The sequence below is a fragment of the Mustela nivalis genome, assembly GCF_964662115.1.
Source record: "Mustela nivalis genome assembly, chromosome: 6".
NCBI classification, from domain to species: Eukaryota; Metazoa; Chordata; class Mammalia; order Carnivora; family Mustelidae; genus Mustela; species Mustela nivalis.
Genome location: NC_139025.1, coordinates 65,208,180 through 65,224,759, shown reverse-complemented (window position 1 = coordinate 65,224,759; position 16,580 = coordinate 65,208,180). Strand labels below are relative to the sequence as shown.

General features: G+C 39.2%; 1 protein-coding gene across 21 annotated transcripts in view; it reads right to left on the bottom strand.

Annotated features, from left to right (window-relative positions):
• The window catches only part of HEATR5A (HEAT repeat containing 5A), a 113,169-nt gene extending 101,067 nt beyond the window's left edge, over positions 1–12,102 (bottom strand). For 7 of the 21 annotated variants that reach the window (XM_082737907.1, XM_082737896.1, XM_082737897.1 and 4 more), the window contains exons 1-2: positions 11,893–12,102; positions 7,622–7,661 (exon numbers count right to left, since the gene is read on the bottom strand). The gene's annotated coding sequence lies outside the window, so the exon portion shown is untranslated. Of the gene's footprint in view, positions 1–7,619; positions 7,662–11,892 lie in introns of all 21 variants that reach the window. The other 14 variants (XM_082737908.1, XM_082737913.1, XM_082737895.1 and 11 more) reach the window with 6 other exon arrangements.
• Positions 12,103–16,580: the final 4,478 nt, after the last annotated feature.

Sequence of the window (16,580 nt, the reverse complement as noted above, 5' to 3'; positions counted from 1 at the left end):
TCCTCATATAAATTACTACTAAAAGTAGACAATTCATATTAGTAATCCTACATTTAACCACACAACTCTAAAATGCACCAGTGATCTCCACATATGCACTATCAATGGGATCAGCAAATGCTTTTGGCAAGTAACAGATGTTCCTGCTCTTACCTGACGTTTCACTTTAGGAAGATGAATACAAATGGAGTCAATATATTGTTATGTTTTAATATAACCACACCCTACAACTCTATGTATCTGAAGACTGTTTATTTTTCTAATTTTCTGTTATTTTCCATTTTTATGTTTCTGTTGAGATTACAGAGTGATTAATTTATTAAAAGTGAACATACATTACAACAAATTTTTCAAACTACGAATATGCTACTTGAAAAAAAACATTTGTAGGGGCGCCTGGGTGGCTCAGTGGGTTTAAGCCGCTGCCTTCGGCTCAGGTCATGATCTCAGGGTCCTGGGATCGAGTCCCGCATTGGGCTCTCTGCTCAGCAGGGAGCCTGCTTCCCTTCCTCTCTCTCTGCCTGCCTCTGCTTACTTGTGATCTCTCTCTGTCAAATGAATAAATAAAATCTTTAAAAACAAAACAAAACAAAACATTTGTAAAATTACCCACCGTAATGCCAGCCATTATTTTTGACAAAGCTAACACTTGGCCACTTACCATGAGTGCTTTATATTTTCTCAAAAAATTCACAAAATTGTTCAAGAAACAGCCAGCTATTTTTAGATGAAGAAACTGATGCAAAGAAAAACTAAGTAACAGTCCTAATGTCTTGATGAATTTGGATGTATACTTAAGCAGTCTGACTCTAGATAATATGTGCTTTAACCACCAGATACTCTACTGCACTTTCATCCAATCAAGTCCTTCCAATACCTCAAAATCAGCCATTTCTAAAAAAAGCTTAGAACATGTAGAGAATTTGTGGATAATATGGAACAGATCACTGTACTATTTCCTAAAAAATGAACACCAGATTCCTTATTTTAATACATATGAGAATCTAGTAATACAACAAAAGTTACCAAAAGAATTCTCAGGGTATTCATAATATATACTATAAATTTCCATGAATGCAATGTAATCTTAAGTATTAATCAAAACATGGCACAACAGTCATTTCCAGACCTAAGTAAGCTGTCCCGCGGAGAAACATAAACAGGTACCTGTTATGGATACTAGTCCTGTATTTTAAAAAGGTACACAAGAATATTACGTTACAGGGATGCCTGGGTGGCTCAGTTGGTTAAGCATCTGCCTTTAGTTCAGGTCATGATCCCAGGATCCTGGGATATAGTCCCACATTGGGAGCCTGCTTCTCCCTCTGCCTCCTGCTCCCCCTGCTTGGGCTCTCTCTCTCTGACAAATAAATAAGGTAAAGTCTTTAAGAAAAAAAAAAAAAAAAAAGAATATTACTTTACAGTCAAATATTGTATATGCTTGCTAACACAAAGCCATTAGCTGAACTAAGCCTACAAACACCTTCAATGCATTTTAGCCCATAAATTTTTCTGAAGCACCGTTTGTTTCCTTTGTAATAACTGCTCATATTTTGTGTACGATAGATACTCCTAGTGACTCAATCATAATTTTCATCTCTGAAGTCTTCTATATAGAGAAAAACAGGCACTGTGTACTAGACCTAAGGTTCTAATGTACTGTCCTACTACATGACTCTCAAAGTGGGATACCCGTAGTAGTGTGCCCACAGAATACATATACTGGAGGATCAAAATTTACTTAACCATTTCCTCTCTGACATTAACTTAAAACATCATACTAAAATAAATACACATATAATATGCACTAGAAGGTAAAATTAATGGTATTTCAAGATAAAACATGAACCTTCAGAAAAATCTGAAGCATGACAAGCCTTTGTAGACCTCTTTTAATAAAATCACCCCCCCCCCAACACCCACCACAACTCCACCAAAATTCACTCCCGTCTACCAAAATTCACTCCCGTCTGCTGGTAAGAATACCAGTGTAGTGGAAATGTTTAAGAACAACCAAGTTGCTAGTAAGCTGAACTATATGAACTGCCATTTTTATACTTCAAAAAAATGGCTGAATATTAGCAAATTCACATGGTTCAATTTAAGTATCATGCTCAGTCTTCAAAGACTTGGCATAGTGTAAGAAAGGCTAATGTCTCCATTCTGCATAGTGTTCTTACACCAGTGACTTTATTATCCTGGAGTAATACATCTGTATAAATATTGTTGACTGCTGAGATAAAAAGGAACCACCTCTTCAGAAGTTAATCTTATTATCATGAAGGGCTAATTTTCCATCTGAAAATGAGTTCACATCAAATTTGTGTAGGCAAAGAAGTGTAGCACCTGTAAGAATTTTATTTTTTCACCTTCAACAATTTTATTCATTAAAAATATTTTTTAGGGGGGAGAGGAGAGCAAGAGAGACTCTTAAGCAAGCTCCATGCCCAGTTTGGATCCCGATGGGGTCTTGTTCTTACAACCCTGAGATCACGACCTGAATTGAAATCAAGAGTCCGACTCAACTGACTGAGCCACCCAGGAGACCCTAAAATATTTTATTTTTAAATAATTTCTACACCCGATGTAGGGCTTAAACTCACAAGCCCAAGATCAACAGCTGTATGCTCGACCAACTGAGCCAGCCAGGCACCCTTCATCTTCAGCAACTTCAAAAATAACACAAAACAAAATAGCCTACAGATGCCAGTCCTGATAGTGTTAACATGATTTTCTCTATATACGGTTTAAAGATTTATTTTGGTAGAGATAAGAACATATTTAAAATATAGTTAAGATTTATGGGAAAAAGAGTCTTCCTAATCAATCTTTTTGGTCACTTAGTTTCTTAAAATGACTCATTATATCACTGTGAAGAGGGAAAAGAGAAAAAATCGCAATAATCAAAAAGAACAACAAACAAACACAAAATAAGATGAATCTGTTGCTTTGTTTTTTCTTTCCAGAGCATGAAAAGACCAATTTACAATATGAACAAACCATTATGCAGTAAGTGGAACTAATTCCAGAATGCATCAAGTGTGTGAAGTTTTGAAATATATCACATGTAAATTCAAATTACTTCCTTCAACTCTCACTTCTCTAAAAGTTATCACAATAGCTTCAATTCAGCTTTAGTTTTTAGTTTCCTCAGTTTTGTTCAAAAAGCATAAAGTAAACAACAACGACAAAAAACGCTCTCAGAAATCTCCCCCACTTCAGGAAACATACATAAATCTTAAAATCCAAACCTTTCCCAAAAAACAAAACAGTAATTAGAATTAATCTAGAAAGAACCTGGAGCATTTCTTTCCTGACCTAATTTAAGACTCTCTTTGACCTGTGATTCAGGCTTTGCAAGATTATAGGTTACAAAATACCAACTCATAAGTTACAGAGAGCTTTAGGTCATGCTTAAAATGTTGCCTAAGGGAGCCTGCCCCTGGTAAAGAAAAAATGAGGTCTTTTTTTTTTTTTTTAATTGTACGTTAAGTATCTGTAGGCACAGTCCTAAAGTTGGTCTGCTGACATATTTGTAATTTTATAATTTATAATTTCAGAGTTCTTTAATACAGTTTTATCTTCATAATTTTTAAATCTTGTATCTATTCCATCTTCAAATCGGAAATATCTTGCTTTTTTCTTTCTAAATAGACTCACTATCTTAAAATTCAGCTAGGGGTGCCAAAGTGATGCAGTCAGGTAAGCATCTGACTCTTGGTTTTTTTTTTGTTTTTTTTTTTTTTTAATATTTTATTTATTTATTTGACAGACAGAGATCACAAGTAGGCAGAGAAGCAGGCAGAGAGAGAGGAAGCAGGTTCCCCGCTGAGCAGAGAGCCCAATGCGGGGCTCGATCCCAGGACCCTGGGATCATGACCTGAGCTGAAGACAGAGGCTTTAAACCACTGAGCCACCCAGGTGCCCCTGACTCTTGGTTTTGGCACAGGTTGTCATCTCAGGGTCTTGAGACTGAGCCTTGGTCGGGCTCTGTGTTCAGCAGAGTCTGCTTTAGACTCTTCTCTGCCCCTCCCCCTGTGCGCACACTTGCTAAAATAAATAAATAAATCTTACAAAAATAGTAAAATTCAGCTAAAAGACCACTTCCTTCAGGAAAGCTTCCATGATTAATTCTTCTATTCTTACACTGTTTTCTCTTGGTATAGCACTTCTTCCATTATATTTATTGTCTTTAAAATGTTTGGCTTCTCCGGCTATCACTTAAAATTGTGAGATTCTTCGGACATTTTTCCAAATCATGACTTAAAAATCTTAACATTAATTATTAGAGTAGTAGCATGGATAATGTTTTTCTCTATCTCCAAATTTTTAGTGATTTTAAAGCTTTTAAAATGAAACCCTTAAGAACCAATAAACAAACTAAACTTCTGTTACATTTCTAACTTTTAAAATTCACAGTACCATTTGTCGGCATCATCTCGGTAATATCACAAATGAGGAGGACACATGTATAGGCTGCTGTTGTAGTTTCTGGTTATGCCTTTCACCTTCCTAGGAGACTCCCAAATCACAATGGCAATAGCAGCTATTACTCACTGAGCCAGGAAATTTTTAGGTGCTTAACTTATACCATCTCTAATCATCACAAGGAAGAAAGCAAGGAAGATACTACTGGTCCTCATTTTATGGATAAAGAAACTAGTAAGATATTCTCTTTCCTCACTGATAGGAAGCCTTTCCACAGGAGGGAGAAGGAAAAACAGAATTTTTAGATGAAAATGTAAGGAACAAAATATGCAGAATAAATGGCATGGGGAGGGGAGAGGTCATTACTCTACATTTGGGCTCCTTCTCTATTTACCCTACATTTTTCTGTAAGTCACAAAACTGGCTTCATCTTCTAACTCTTCCAAGGATAAGGAGTCCAAAGAATTAAAGAGGGAGTGTTCTGAAAATAGCAAGCAGAACAACACAAAGAAGATAGGTAAGTTCTTAAAATTAAAGGAAACTAAGTGTATCATGATAGCAGACCTGTAACAATGCAGACAAGTGGTTCATAATTCTAGCTGCTTTTAAAAAAAATTACCAAAGCCAAATCTAAAACAATCAAATCAGAATCTCTAAAGGTTGGGGTGCTGTAAATAAATGGATTTTTCATTTAACCACTACCATCAAATCCCCACTAACACTATTAATTTTTAGGCAAAAATACTCAGGCTAGATTATAATATGGATGATTTTAATAGCTGATTAACATCTACTACTCTCCTAAATTTCTTCTATTAAACTGGGTAAGAAAGATTTATCTTGATATTTTTAGATAAGCTATAGCAACTGAAACTGCTTTAGAAAGCAGAATGACAATGACATTCAAACCCATGATATTATTAGGGATGAACCTAATCTTAGTTTAATTCTTTATTAACAACCCTAAAAATAAAAATAAGTTACTATTAGTTAATATTTTAAAATGTTGGGGCGCCTGGGTGGCTTAGTGGGTTAAGCCTCTGCCTTCGGCTCGGGTTGTGGTCTCAGGGTCCTGGGATCGAACCCCACATTGGGCTCTCTGCTCAGCAGGGATCCTGCTTCCCTTTCTCTCTCTGCCTGCCTCTCTGCCTACTTGTGATCTCTCTATCAAATAAATAAATAAAATATTTTTAAAAATAAAAAAAATATATTTTAAAATGTTTAGTGTACAATGATTGAAGCCCAAAAGGAATTTAATTGAATGGCTCAAAATCACATGTACATAAAATCTAAATACGGTAAGTACAAAAACTTTAAAAGCTAACACCAAGAATTTAGAAAACCTAATAGTTTCATAGTGACAGCACAAAGAGGTACTCTTTTGGAAAATATATCAGAAATCATAAAAATATCCAAGTTATCTGACAAAAGCATCCTGCTTTTGAAAATTCATGCTAAAGAAGGGGTGACCGGGTGGCTCAGTTGGTTTAGCATCTGCCTTTGGCTCAGTTCATGACCTCGGGGTCCTAGAATCAAGCTACCCCCATCAGGCTCCCTGTTCAGCCCGGAGCTTGCTTCTCCCTTTCCTTCTGCCCACCACTCCCCCTGTTTTCATTTGCTCTCTCTCTGTTAAATAAATAAATAAAATCTTAAAAAAAAAGAAAAAGAAAAAGAAAATTCATGTTAAAGAAAGATAAAGGAAAATATCAGAAGCATTAGTGTTGATTATAGTCCTATAAAGGTGGTAACTGGAAAATTCGAAGTCCAACATTAGAGAAATGGTTAAATAAATTTTGAAAGAAAAAATAAATTTTGGCATATTCAAATATTAGATTCTCATTAAAAATTATAATTAAAGGGGCACCTGGCTGGCTCGGTCAGCAGATCATGTGACTCTTGATCTTGGGGTGATAAATTCAAGTTCCACATTGTTGGGGGGTAGAGTTTACTTTAAAAAATTTATAATTATGAAAACTACCAGTGCAGAAGCTTACATAGTAAAAGAGGGTCCTGTAGGTAAAAGCAGTGTTTCCTGAAGTGTTTTTATAGAACAGTAGTACCAAAGAATGAAGATGTGTTGTGGGGGGGCAGGGAGGAGGTCTAAAACCAAATACTTTTAGAAAATGCCAAATTGGCCCTTTCTTTACTATACAGCGTCTCTATACATGCAATATGGTAATGGGCACTATATACTACCAGGAGGGCATGTATATATATATATAGTACTCAGTGTTTTAACTACAGACATCTTCCCAAACTCTACCTCTTTCTCTCTTCCTCCCTCCCTCTTTTTTTCCCTCTCTAGGTTCCCCACCCAGTGTGAACCCAACATGGGGCTTGAACTCATGACCCTGAGATCAAGACCTGAGCCCACACCAAGAGTCGGATGCTTAACTGACTGAGCCACCCAAGCATCCCACTATGTTTTTCTTCCCCGCCGACCAGCTGGGAATGTTGTGAAACTAGTGTTCTACAGAACACAATCTTCGCAATAACATCATTAAATACTATAAATCAATAAATTTAAATACTTCTTTTTATTCATACTATGATAGGATTTTTATTAGAAGACTATATAACAAATTAATATCATACCTACTTAAAAGTAGCCATTTCTGATTAGTATTTTGGATCAAATTATTTAACATTAAATATTCTAAATTTAAACAGAATCTTCTCTTAGCTATTCCTAAAATATGAATAAAAGAAAAGATTCTTTTAATTAACCTAGTAATAGGTTAATAACACACATAAAAATGTGTGTTATTCCTACTTATAACTAAGTTTCACATCACACACCTTCCAAACTAAAAACAGCTTGTTGTGCCATAAATTAAACATTCTGGGAGAATTCTGACTACAAATTCTCATAAAAATAAACTTAAGTCATGTTTATTGTCATTTCACACAAAGTCTAACTTGTAACATGCCCAGTCACTGCACTATCATATTTTAATATATAATGAAAAACCATCAAGTACAGCAAGATTCCAAGACTGTTTCCTGCAAACTTGGTAGGGATGGGGAGAATGCTGCTTATCACTGCATACACACCAACAGGAATGGCAGATGCACACAGCTCCAAGAACCAACAGAAAACACATCCTATGAGATACAGACGTTAGGGTGAAAATAGGAATTATGGGGAAATTTATGAACTGGCATAAGAAACACAAGCAGGGACGTGACTTACTTTGCTTTCCTCTTCTGTTTTTCTGAGGTACTGCAGATCACTGTTAGGGATGAGAAAAATGATGGAAACAGAATTAACTGAAGGAGGCTGCCAACGGGGGCCCCACTGAAGTCCTACTGGTTCTGCCAATTCTCATTCCAGATTACAAAAGAGAAAATCCCTGAAGGGTAAAAGAAAGTGTGTGTGGAAGCAAGGGGAACTCAGCAGTACAAACCAACTCTAAGGCAGTGATCTGAGAAGGACCTAACATTTTTTGTGACAATTCACTTAAAAGTAGAAACTTTTAATCCTTCTAACACTGAAACTTGATTATTATTACCCTCATTTTACAGATAATGGTAATAAGAAACATGTCCAAGGTCAAGATGTTATTTAAAGCAAAGTAAGATAATGTCTCCATCTGTCTGGTTTTAATGTTCGTGTTCCTTCAACTACTTCATACAGTCTCTTCATAAGTGTCTCTAATCACTATTACTGACAGGTACTGCCATAGCCACTGAAGCATCTAATCATTATAATTTTATTATTCTTTTTCATCACTTTATTCTCCTCTTATGTCGGTACTTTGAGGCTTTTTGTTAAAGTGTGAGGTCTTCTAGAGACATCAACTTTCAAAGGACTCTTTCCATCTAGACAGTAAATCAATAAGTATCAACAGTGTTAGTTCAGTCTTTGGATATTCTTGACAATTTTTATCACTCTTTGTTCCACAAATCAACTCTTCCATCTCCCTCTAGGAAGACAGATTTCATTCTGGGCATTGAGGAGTGCCAGAAGGCATATTTTAAGATAGAAAATTTATCCTTCCTTTATTTCCCATCTCACTCATCTGAAAGTAACTATCTAAACAACCTCACTACTTGGTACACCAAGTTACAACTCCAGTAAGAAGAAAACAAAGAAAGTTCTTTGTTTTGCTTTGTTTTGTATGTGTGGGTTTTTTAAAATTAATTTATTTATTCGACAGATACAGATCACAAGTAGGCAGAGAGGCAGGCAGAGAGAGAGAGGAGGAAGCAGGCTCCCCGCTGAGCAGAGAGCCTGATGCGGGACTCAATCCCAGGACCCTGAGATCATGACCCGAGCCGAAGGCAGAGGCTCAACCCACGGAGCCACCCAGGCGCCCCTTTATTTTGTTTTTTTAAAGGATATACAGTAATTAATTATTTTAAAGATCATGAACTTTCCTAATCTAAGTCTCTTGAGAGATCTCTAACAGCCTATTCATTCTTAGTTTAGGCATGATTAATAATCCAGTTATCTGGATTCTAGCTAGGGTGGAAAAGAACACCATATTAAAAGTGAAAGAGCAAAGTCATTGAGATCAGGAAGAAGTTAAAGCAGGATGCTAATGGTGATGGAAGCAACCAAAATACTATTTAATAAAGCAGAGACATTTTAAAAAGTAGGGCAACATGAGACTACTAAATACTACTAAGCAAAGTGCACCAGATGCCATTATTCTTCCAGATCAGCAGAGGCCAGGAATCCTTGCCCAGTTTTCCAATAATCTAATCTTGTATTTGCTATTTGTGAAATACGTCACTTAAGGCTTCTTGGTTTAGACCCTGCGTACCTTACAATATCCCCCCTTCTCCCCGTTCAAACTGTGACTCTTATATCAGGGTTAGCATTCACAGAATCAGCCTTAATCCACACTATGGTCTGACATCTTGATTCTTCCTCAAGGCTCTCACTTCTGACTCACAGCAAACATGTCCTATGGAATACCCAGCCTAGAATGTACCTAGCTACATTTCTGACCTTTGTGGAGTCCTACTGAAGGGGTTTTATTGACAGACACTGCTTCTTACTATCTGCCAGATCCCCAGCTATACTCCTAACTTTGCAAGTAGAGCTCCCTGGAACAACTCCATTCTGGCTGCACCCAAGTAATACAGTGAACATACCATCTATTACCTCTAACCTCCCAAAACAGTCTGGGGCAACACTCTGGCAATCAAATTCACTGATATTTCAGCAGCAAAAGATAAAACATATTCACATAAGGTGGGATTAAATAATAACTATAATGGCTTTATATCAGTTTGCATTATATTTTGCTGCCAAATGAGTTAAGAAAAAAACTTTCCAGAGCCTTTCCACACTGGAATTAAGATGAAGGGACTCTGTATATATATGTCTTTCTTTCCATTTTTTCCTTTCCAGCTCTCCTCCCAAAATATTAAAGAAAAAAATTTTTTCTTGGGTGTTTCAATAGGTAATTTCAATTTTCTGATAATTTTACTTATGTAAAAAATGTACTAAATAAATGAGGTATATTTTGGGTATATACACAAAAACATGTATATATTCATCATACAGATATCATATACAAACACAGAAGGATATAAACAGAAGCTACATATTTACCCACAGAAAAGCATTATCCAGGCAATAAGTATAACTAAGTTACTGAAGAAGCAGACATACAAAACATTTTATTTAGTGCAATTAGAACCATACCAGAGTTTTAAGATTAGTGATACAGTATACAAGCTCCAAAAAAAGGCTTTTTTCTTTTCTTTTCTTTTTGAAATGCAGAGGTCATTAAACTAGTTATCCAGGATTTAGAACAAAAGAATTTTAGAATAGTAAGGGGCCTAAACAAATTCAGTTTAACCTTTATTCTGTTCATAAGATAATTAAGAAAGGCTAAAAAAAACAAGTTATAAATGGCCTCAATCCCCTTTCTGAAGGAAACCTGGATGGAAGACAGATGCATTGCTTAAAAACAAAAGTACTTAGGGGCATCTGGGTGGCTCCGTGGGTTAAAGCCTCTACCTTTGGCTCAGGTCATGATCCCAGGGTCCTAGGATCAAGCCCCGCATCTGGCTCTCTGCTCAGCAGGGAACCTGCTTCCTCCTCTCTCTCTGCCTGCCTCTCTGCCTACTTGTGATCCCTGTCTATCATAAATAAAATCTTTAAAAAAAAAAGTACTTAAATTCAGGTCTCCTGTTAGGAATCTTTTCTTACATTACAGCTCTCATTCTAAAATAACTGCATTCTAAGACAAATCAAACGTCCAATACTTTTTTAATTGTCACTATTCTTATGTTATAAACCCTGTCTGCTTACCCATTAAGGAAAAAAAATCGATGGTATTAAAATGTAAGACAACTCTCAGCTTCACTGTTGATCTAAAACGACTTTATTAAAGACACGATTTTTAAAACATGTGGAAATGAAACAAGATAAATTCTTCTCTCCCCATCCATCTAATGCTCAACTCTAAGGGGACTTCTGCTTTTCTTACCCTTTATCTCACTAGATTACTTTCTCCAAAAGTTAACAATACTTGTGGGTACATTCTCCCCCCCTCCACCGCCCTTTCAGCATCTCCTCTAGGCTCCAAGTTCCTTCAGACGGCAAAGCCTACACACAAATGGTGCTGAATATTTGAATAAATAAACGCACATAAAAATAATGTATAATTACGATCCTTAAGGAAGGAGCTCCAATCATCTGGCTTCTATTATCTGACTTGACAGTTATAAATATCATCTTAACTTGCCAGAGGTATACATTACGTGACCAGTAAGTACCATAAAGCACTTTATAAAGTTCCTAAACACTTGATAATCACTCGAAATGACGCTTCGCTGGCCGAGAGTACAGCAAGAAGAAATGTTTCCTCACACTAATCAAATACTACTCCGGCAAAGGCTTTTTTTTCTCGGAGAGAACTGGAAATGAGTCCTCACGTATAAGGCAGTATCCACTCCTTTTTCCAGAGCGCTTCTGGAAACCCGCCTTGAGGGTGAGGTGCGGGCGCTCAGAGAGCCTCGCCCGAAGCCCGGGTTGGAGCCACGCTCCCGACGGACCTGGGGCGCAATGGGCGCCACTTGGGCGGGTCTGGCCAGTCGGGTTCCGACCTTCCAACCTTTCTCCACAGGCCAGGACTGCCGGGCTCCCGCCGGCGGGCAGAGTTCACGCCTACCTGTTGTGCTCCGGTAAAACCAGACTTTCCCGGAGCCGGGGGACAGGAAGACTGACCGCACTGGCCATTCGGCCGTCCCCGAGCACCAGTCCAGTTCCTCCTCGGCGAGTTCTGACCCCTTCAGCACGACACCTCATCCCTCCACGCATTCCCGCACTCAGGTTCCCCGCTTCCTCCACCACTCCGCAGCCGCGACCACCCTGGGGACCCCCAAGCCGCCCAACTCACCGTGCAGGCCCGGGTGTGATGTCCCTCCCAGTGGACAGGCAGCTCGGGCACCGCCCCCCTCGCGCCCGCAGTGTCTCCACTCCCAGGATCCCAGACTGCTCACCTTCTGGGGTCCCCACCGGTTCAGTGCCCTTCCCAGTCCTGCCACGTTACCGGCTCCACAAAACAGCAGGGCAGCGCCGAGACTCGCCGGCGGCGGCGACTGCGAGACAGTGCGGCGGGAGGGGCGCGCGAGAGGCGGAGCCGGAAAGCTCGGAGGCCGCGAGCGCGGCGGGAGCCAACGATTGGGAGCGCGCCCAGCGCCGCGCCGCCGATTCTAGGCCTCCTCAGCCGGCCGCCGAGCCATCGAGCACCCACTCTGGCAGGCGTAATTGCTCCACCGCCGAAAGAGCGATGGGGGAGAGTGCTGCCCAAGTTAATTGAGGCGGGGGCGGTGGCTATGCAGTAGGTAGATCTTGGCCACAACTATTTTTGTCTGTTGTCATCGCCAGCCAGAATCCTTAGGGGCTGCACTGGAGCATCTGAAGGCCAAGACGCACGGAGTCTGAAGAAATTTAGGCAGGGAGTGCTGTGGGTGTGGATGGTGTTACGTTAAACAGGGAAGAGACCCTAGAGAGCTTTGTGGAGCTACTTCTGGTCTTTGAGCTGAGACGCTGGGGCCTGACAAAGCGCCTTACTCAGGGTCACACACAGAGTCAGTGGTGGAATTGGGATTCACAGCCACTTGGCTCCAAGTCAAGTGCGTTTTTCCAGTATACTCAGCGTTCTGAATATAATTTTCAGTGTTTATTTTGAAACAGTCTCAAGGTTACAATAATGTTGCAACTATAGGACAACGAACATTTTTCCTGAACCATTTGCTATTCAAGTTGCCGACATGATGCCCTATTATTCCTAAATACTTCAGCGTGTCTTACTAATAATCACCCTCATCTATGTAATCACCATCTACCAAAATTAAAACATTTACATGATACATTACATTTAGCCAATTGTCCCAGTAATGTTTTTTATGGAAAAAAATTATTCAGTTTAGAATCAAGCATTGTGGGCACCTGGGTGGCTCAGTGGGTTAAGCCCCTGCCTTCAGCTCAGGTCATGATCCCAGGGTCCTGGGGTGGAGTCCCGCATGGGGCTCTCTGCTCAGCAGGGAGCCTGCTTCCCCCACTCTCTCTCTGCCTGTCTCTCTGCCTGCTTGTGATCTCTCTGTCAAATAAATAAATAAAATCTTTAAAAATTAAAAAAAAAAAAAGAATCAAGCATTGTGTTTACTTGTCATGTATCTTTAGTTACTTTCAGTCTGGAACACTTCCTCAGTCTTACCTTTACTTTCATATCCTTGACACTTTTGAAGATTCCCGGCCAATTATTTTGTAGAATGGCTTTCACTTTCCATCCGTCTGATGTATATTTATGATTAGAATCAGGCTAAGTGTCTATGACAGGACTGTCACAGAAATAATGCTGTGTTCTAATTCTGAGGCCAGATGCTTGGTTTCTCAAACTGTTTCGAAAGCAAAAGCAGAGTTGTATTAGTTGCATTATTATCTTAGCTGCACATATGGTTTTGTTCCTTATGTTTTATGCTCCTCTTTTTTTTTTTTTTTTTAAGATTTCATTTATTTATTTAATTGACAGAGAGAGACAGTGAGAGAGGGAACACAAGCAGATGGAATGGAAGAGGGAGAAGCAGGCTTCCAGCCAGGAAGGGAGCCTGATGTGGGACTTGATCCCAGGGGATCATGACCTGAGTGGAAGGCAGATGCTTAATGACTGAGCCACCCAGGTGCCCCTGTTTTATGCACCTCTTAGCAATCATTAACTTTGGTTTTTCCTACTCCTACTCCCAGTTTACCCACTGATTTTAGAAACCTAATGGGGTCTCACTTATAACATTAGTCTTGAAATTATCTGACATACCTGATCCTACCAGGTCCCAAAGCATGCCTCATTATCCAGAAGAATGCACACCTCCAGGTTGTTTCAAGCTTCCCTCCCTTCAAGGTGTCAAGAAACCCCTCACCCTTCTCTCATGTATTCACCTCCTTCCTCAAACATATATAAGCTGTCTCTAGGCTTAACAGGTCACAGCAATCTTTAGAATAATTCCTTGCCTTCTCCTTGGGCTGCCCTTCCCCCAGTAAAGCTCTCTTAGCTAGCTTCAAAACTCATGTCCAAGATGTTGGCTTACTGTGCATCAGGTACATGGAGAAGTTTGAGTTTGGGAACAGTGGCATTCTATCATATGCCAGGGTGGCTCAGTTGGTTAAGCATATGCCTTTGGTCCAGGTCATGATCCCAGGGTCCTGGTATTGAGTCCCCCATTAGGCTCCTTGCTCAGCAGCGTCCTTCTGCCTGCAGTTTCCCCAGCTTGTGTTCTTTCTCTGACATTTATTTATTAATACATAAAATATGGAAAAAAAATTGCATCCTATCAAGTGGCACATTTTAATTAGTCTCATTATTGTTTGTTTTAATAAAGTAGTATCTACCAGGCTTCTGCACTATAAAGTTACTTATTTCCCCTTTGTAATTAATAAGTATTTTGTGGGGGGAGGGTCTTTGAAATTAAGTATTTTCTCATCAAAATTTTAATTTATTTGTTTATATATATGAATTCAGAGTTTCCTATTAAATGGGTCATAATCTATTTCTATCATTGTTTATTTTGACATTAAAATTATCCCAAGTTTGGTCTGGGGGAGCCCCATTCATACTGGCTTCTGTGTCTTTGTGTGTTTTAAATTCTTTTGCAGTATCTTTTATAAAACACTTTTAAAATACAGAAAATTTGAAACAGTTTTATATGCCATATACCCACTATCCATAGTCTACACTAATATTTCACTATTCTGTGCCCTTCTGACACACCACCATCATTGTTTGAGCACTCCCTTATTTTCTGGCAGTGTAAGATGTTCTAAGATCTTCTTGTCCCAAACCTAGATGCAGCCATTTATCCAGGAGCCCTGGTTCTTTTAGTGGAGAATGGTATTTAGAAGAACTAGGAGTGCTCAGTGCTATTGGGGTATCCTGCTCCTCAGGCTCTCAGTAGATGCGGCTAGGGAATATTTATACATTCCTACAGTGCATCTATATAGATAACTATATATATATATATATATCACATTTACAACTATATTTCTTTATCCAACAATATATATTGAAAAACCATATTTCACCGTATTATCTCCAATCTAGCATCACACAGTTTATTCTAATTTTTGCCCGTATTTGTAACTCCTTTCACCTACAGAGAGAAACCGGGATCTTATTATCCTTGAGATATTTGTTTGAATACCTCCTCTATATTTAAGAAATCACCCATCTCTCCCTTTGGAGGATGCTGCGTTTGCCCACTACGGTTCTGAAACTCCAAAATTAACCGTGACAAACCACCCTTCCAACTTTCTTCTTTTCTTAGCCCTGCTCCCAAACCTTGTGCCAGTGCCCAGTCCATAAGCCCTCATCACTCTGCTCACGCTCCATCTCTTGTCAAGCATTCCCCTAGGCATCCTCTTTACTCCACTTGATATATATAGACACACACACAAACACAGACAGACACATACACAGACATACACATTGAGAAAGGTACTAAACTATTATAAATCTGAAGGAGAGAGAAATTACTATGAAGTTCTACTGGGAGGTTCATGAAGGGTTTAAAGAAAAAGATGACATTTAAAATGTAGACTTTGGGGGTGCCTGGGTGGCTCAGGTGGTTAGGTGTCTAACTCTTGACTTCAGCTCAAGCCAGGGTCTCAGGGTCCAGAGACTGAACCCCATGTTGGGCTCCAAGCTCCATGTGGAGTGTGCTTGGGATTCTGTCTCTCCCTCTCCCTTTCACCCTCCACTCTCTCCCTCTCGCTCTGTCTCTCAAAATAAATGAATAAATAAAATCTTTTTAAAAAGTTAAAAAAAGGGGGCACCTGAGTGGCTCAGTGGGTTAAGGCCTCTGCTTTCGGCTGGGGTCCTGGGATTGAGGCCCACATCGGGCTGAGCAGGGAGCCCGCTTCCCCCTCTCTCTCTGCCTGCCTCTCTGCCTACTTGTGATCTCTGTCAAATAAAGAAATAAAAATCTTAAAAAAAAAAAGAAAGTTAAATAAAAAGGGCACCTACATGGGTCAGTTAAGTGTCTGACTTAGGCTCAGGTCATGATCTTGGGGGTCCTTGGACTGAGCTCCACACTCAGCGGGGAGTTGGCTTCTCCCTCTCCCTCCACTCCTCCCCCTGTTCATGCTCTCCCTCTCTCAAATAAATAAATTAAATAAAAATAAATAAATAAATCCACAAATAAAATCTTTTAAGAAATAAAAAATAAAAATAAATAAAGTTTTAAAGATAAGTAAATAAATAAAATGGGCTTTGAAGGATGCATAAGAGTGAATGAGTAGGATGTACGTATTGTATTAGATACTAAAAAAAACTCTGGAGGGCGCCTGAATGGCTCAGTCCTTAAGTGTCCACTTTCTGTTCCTGTCATGATCCTGGGGTCCTGGGATCAAGTCCTGAATCAGGCTCCCTGCTCCATGAGGAGCCTGCTTCTCCCTCTCCCACTTCCCCTGCTTGCGTTCCCTCTCTGGCTGTCTCTCTCTGTTAAATGAATAAAATCTTTAAAAAGAACAAAAATAACAACACTAGAATTTTTAGAGCTGGAAGGGATATTATATACCATTGAGTCCAACTACTAGTTTTACAGAAGCTTCAAAAATGACTCCAAACTTTGAGCTTAAATGACTAAGAGAATTAAATAAGAAGGAGGAGTCAGTTTGGAGGGGTAAATAACAC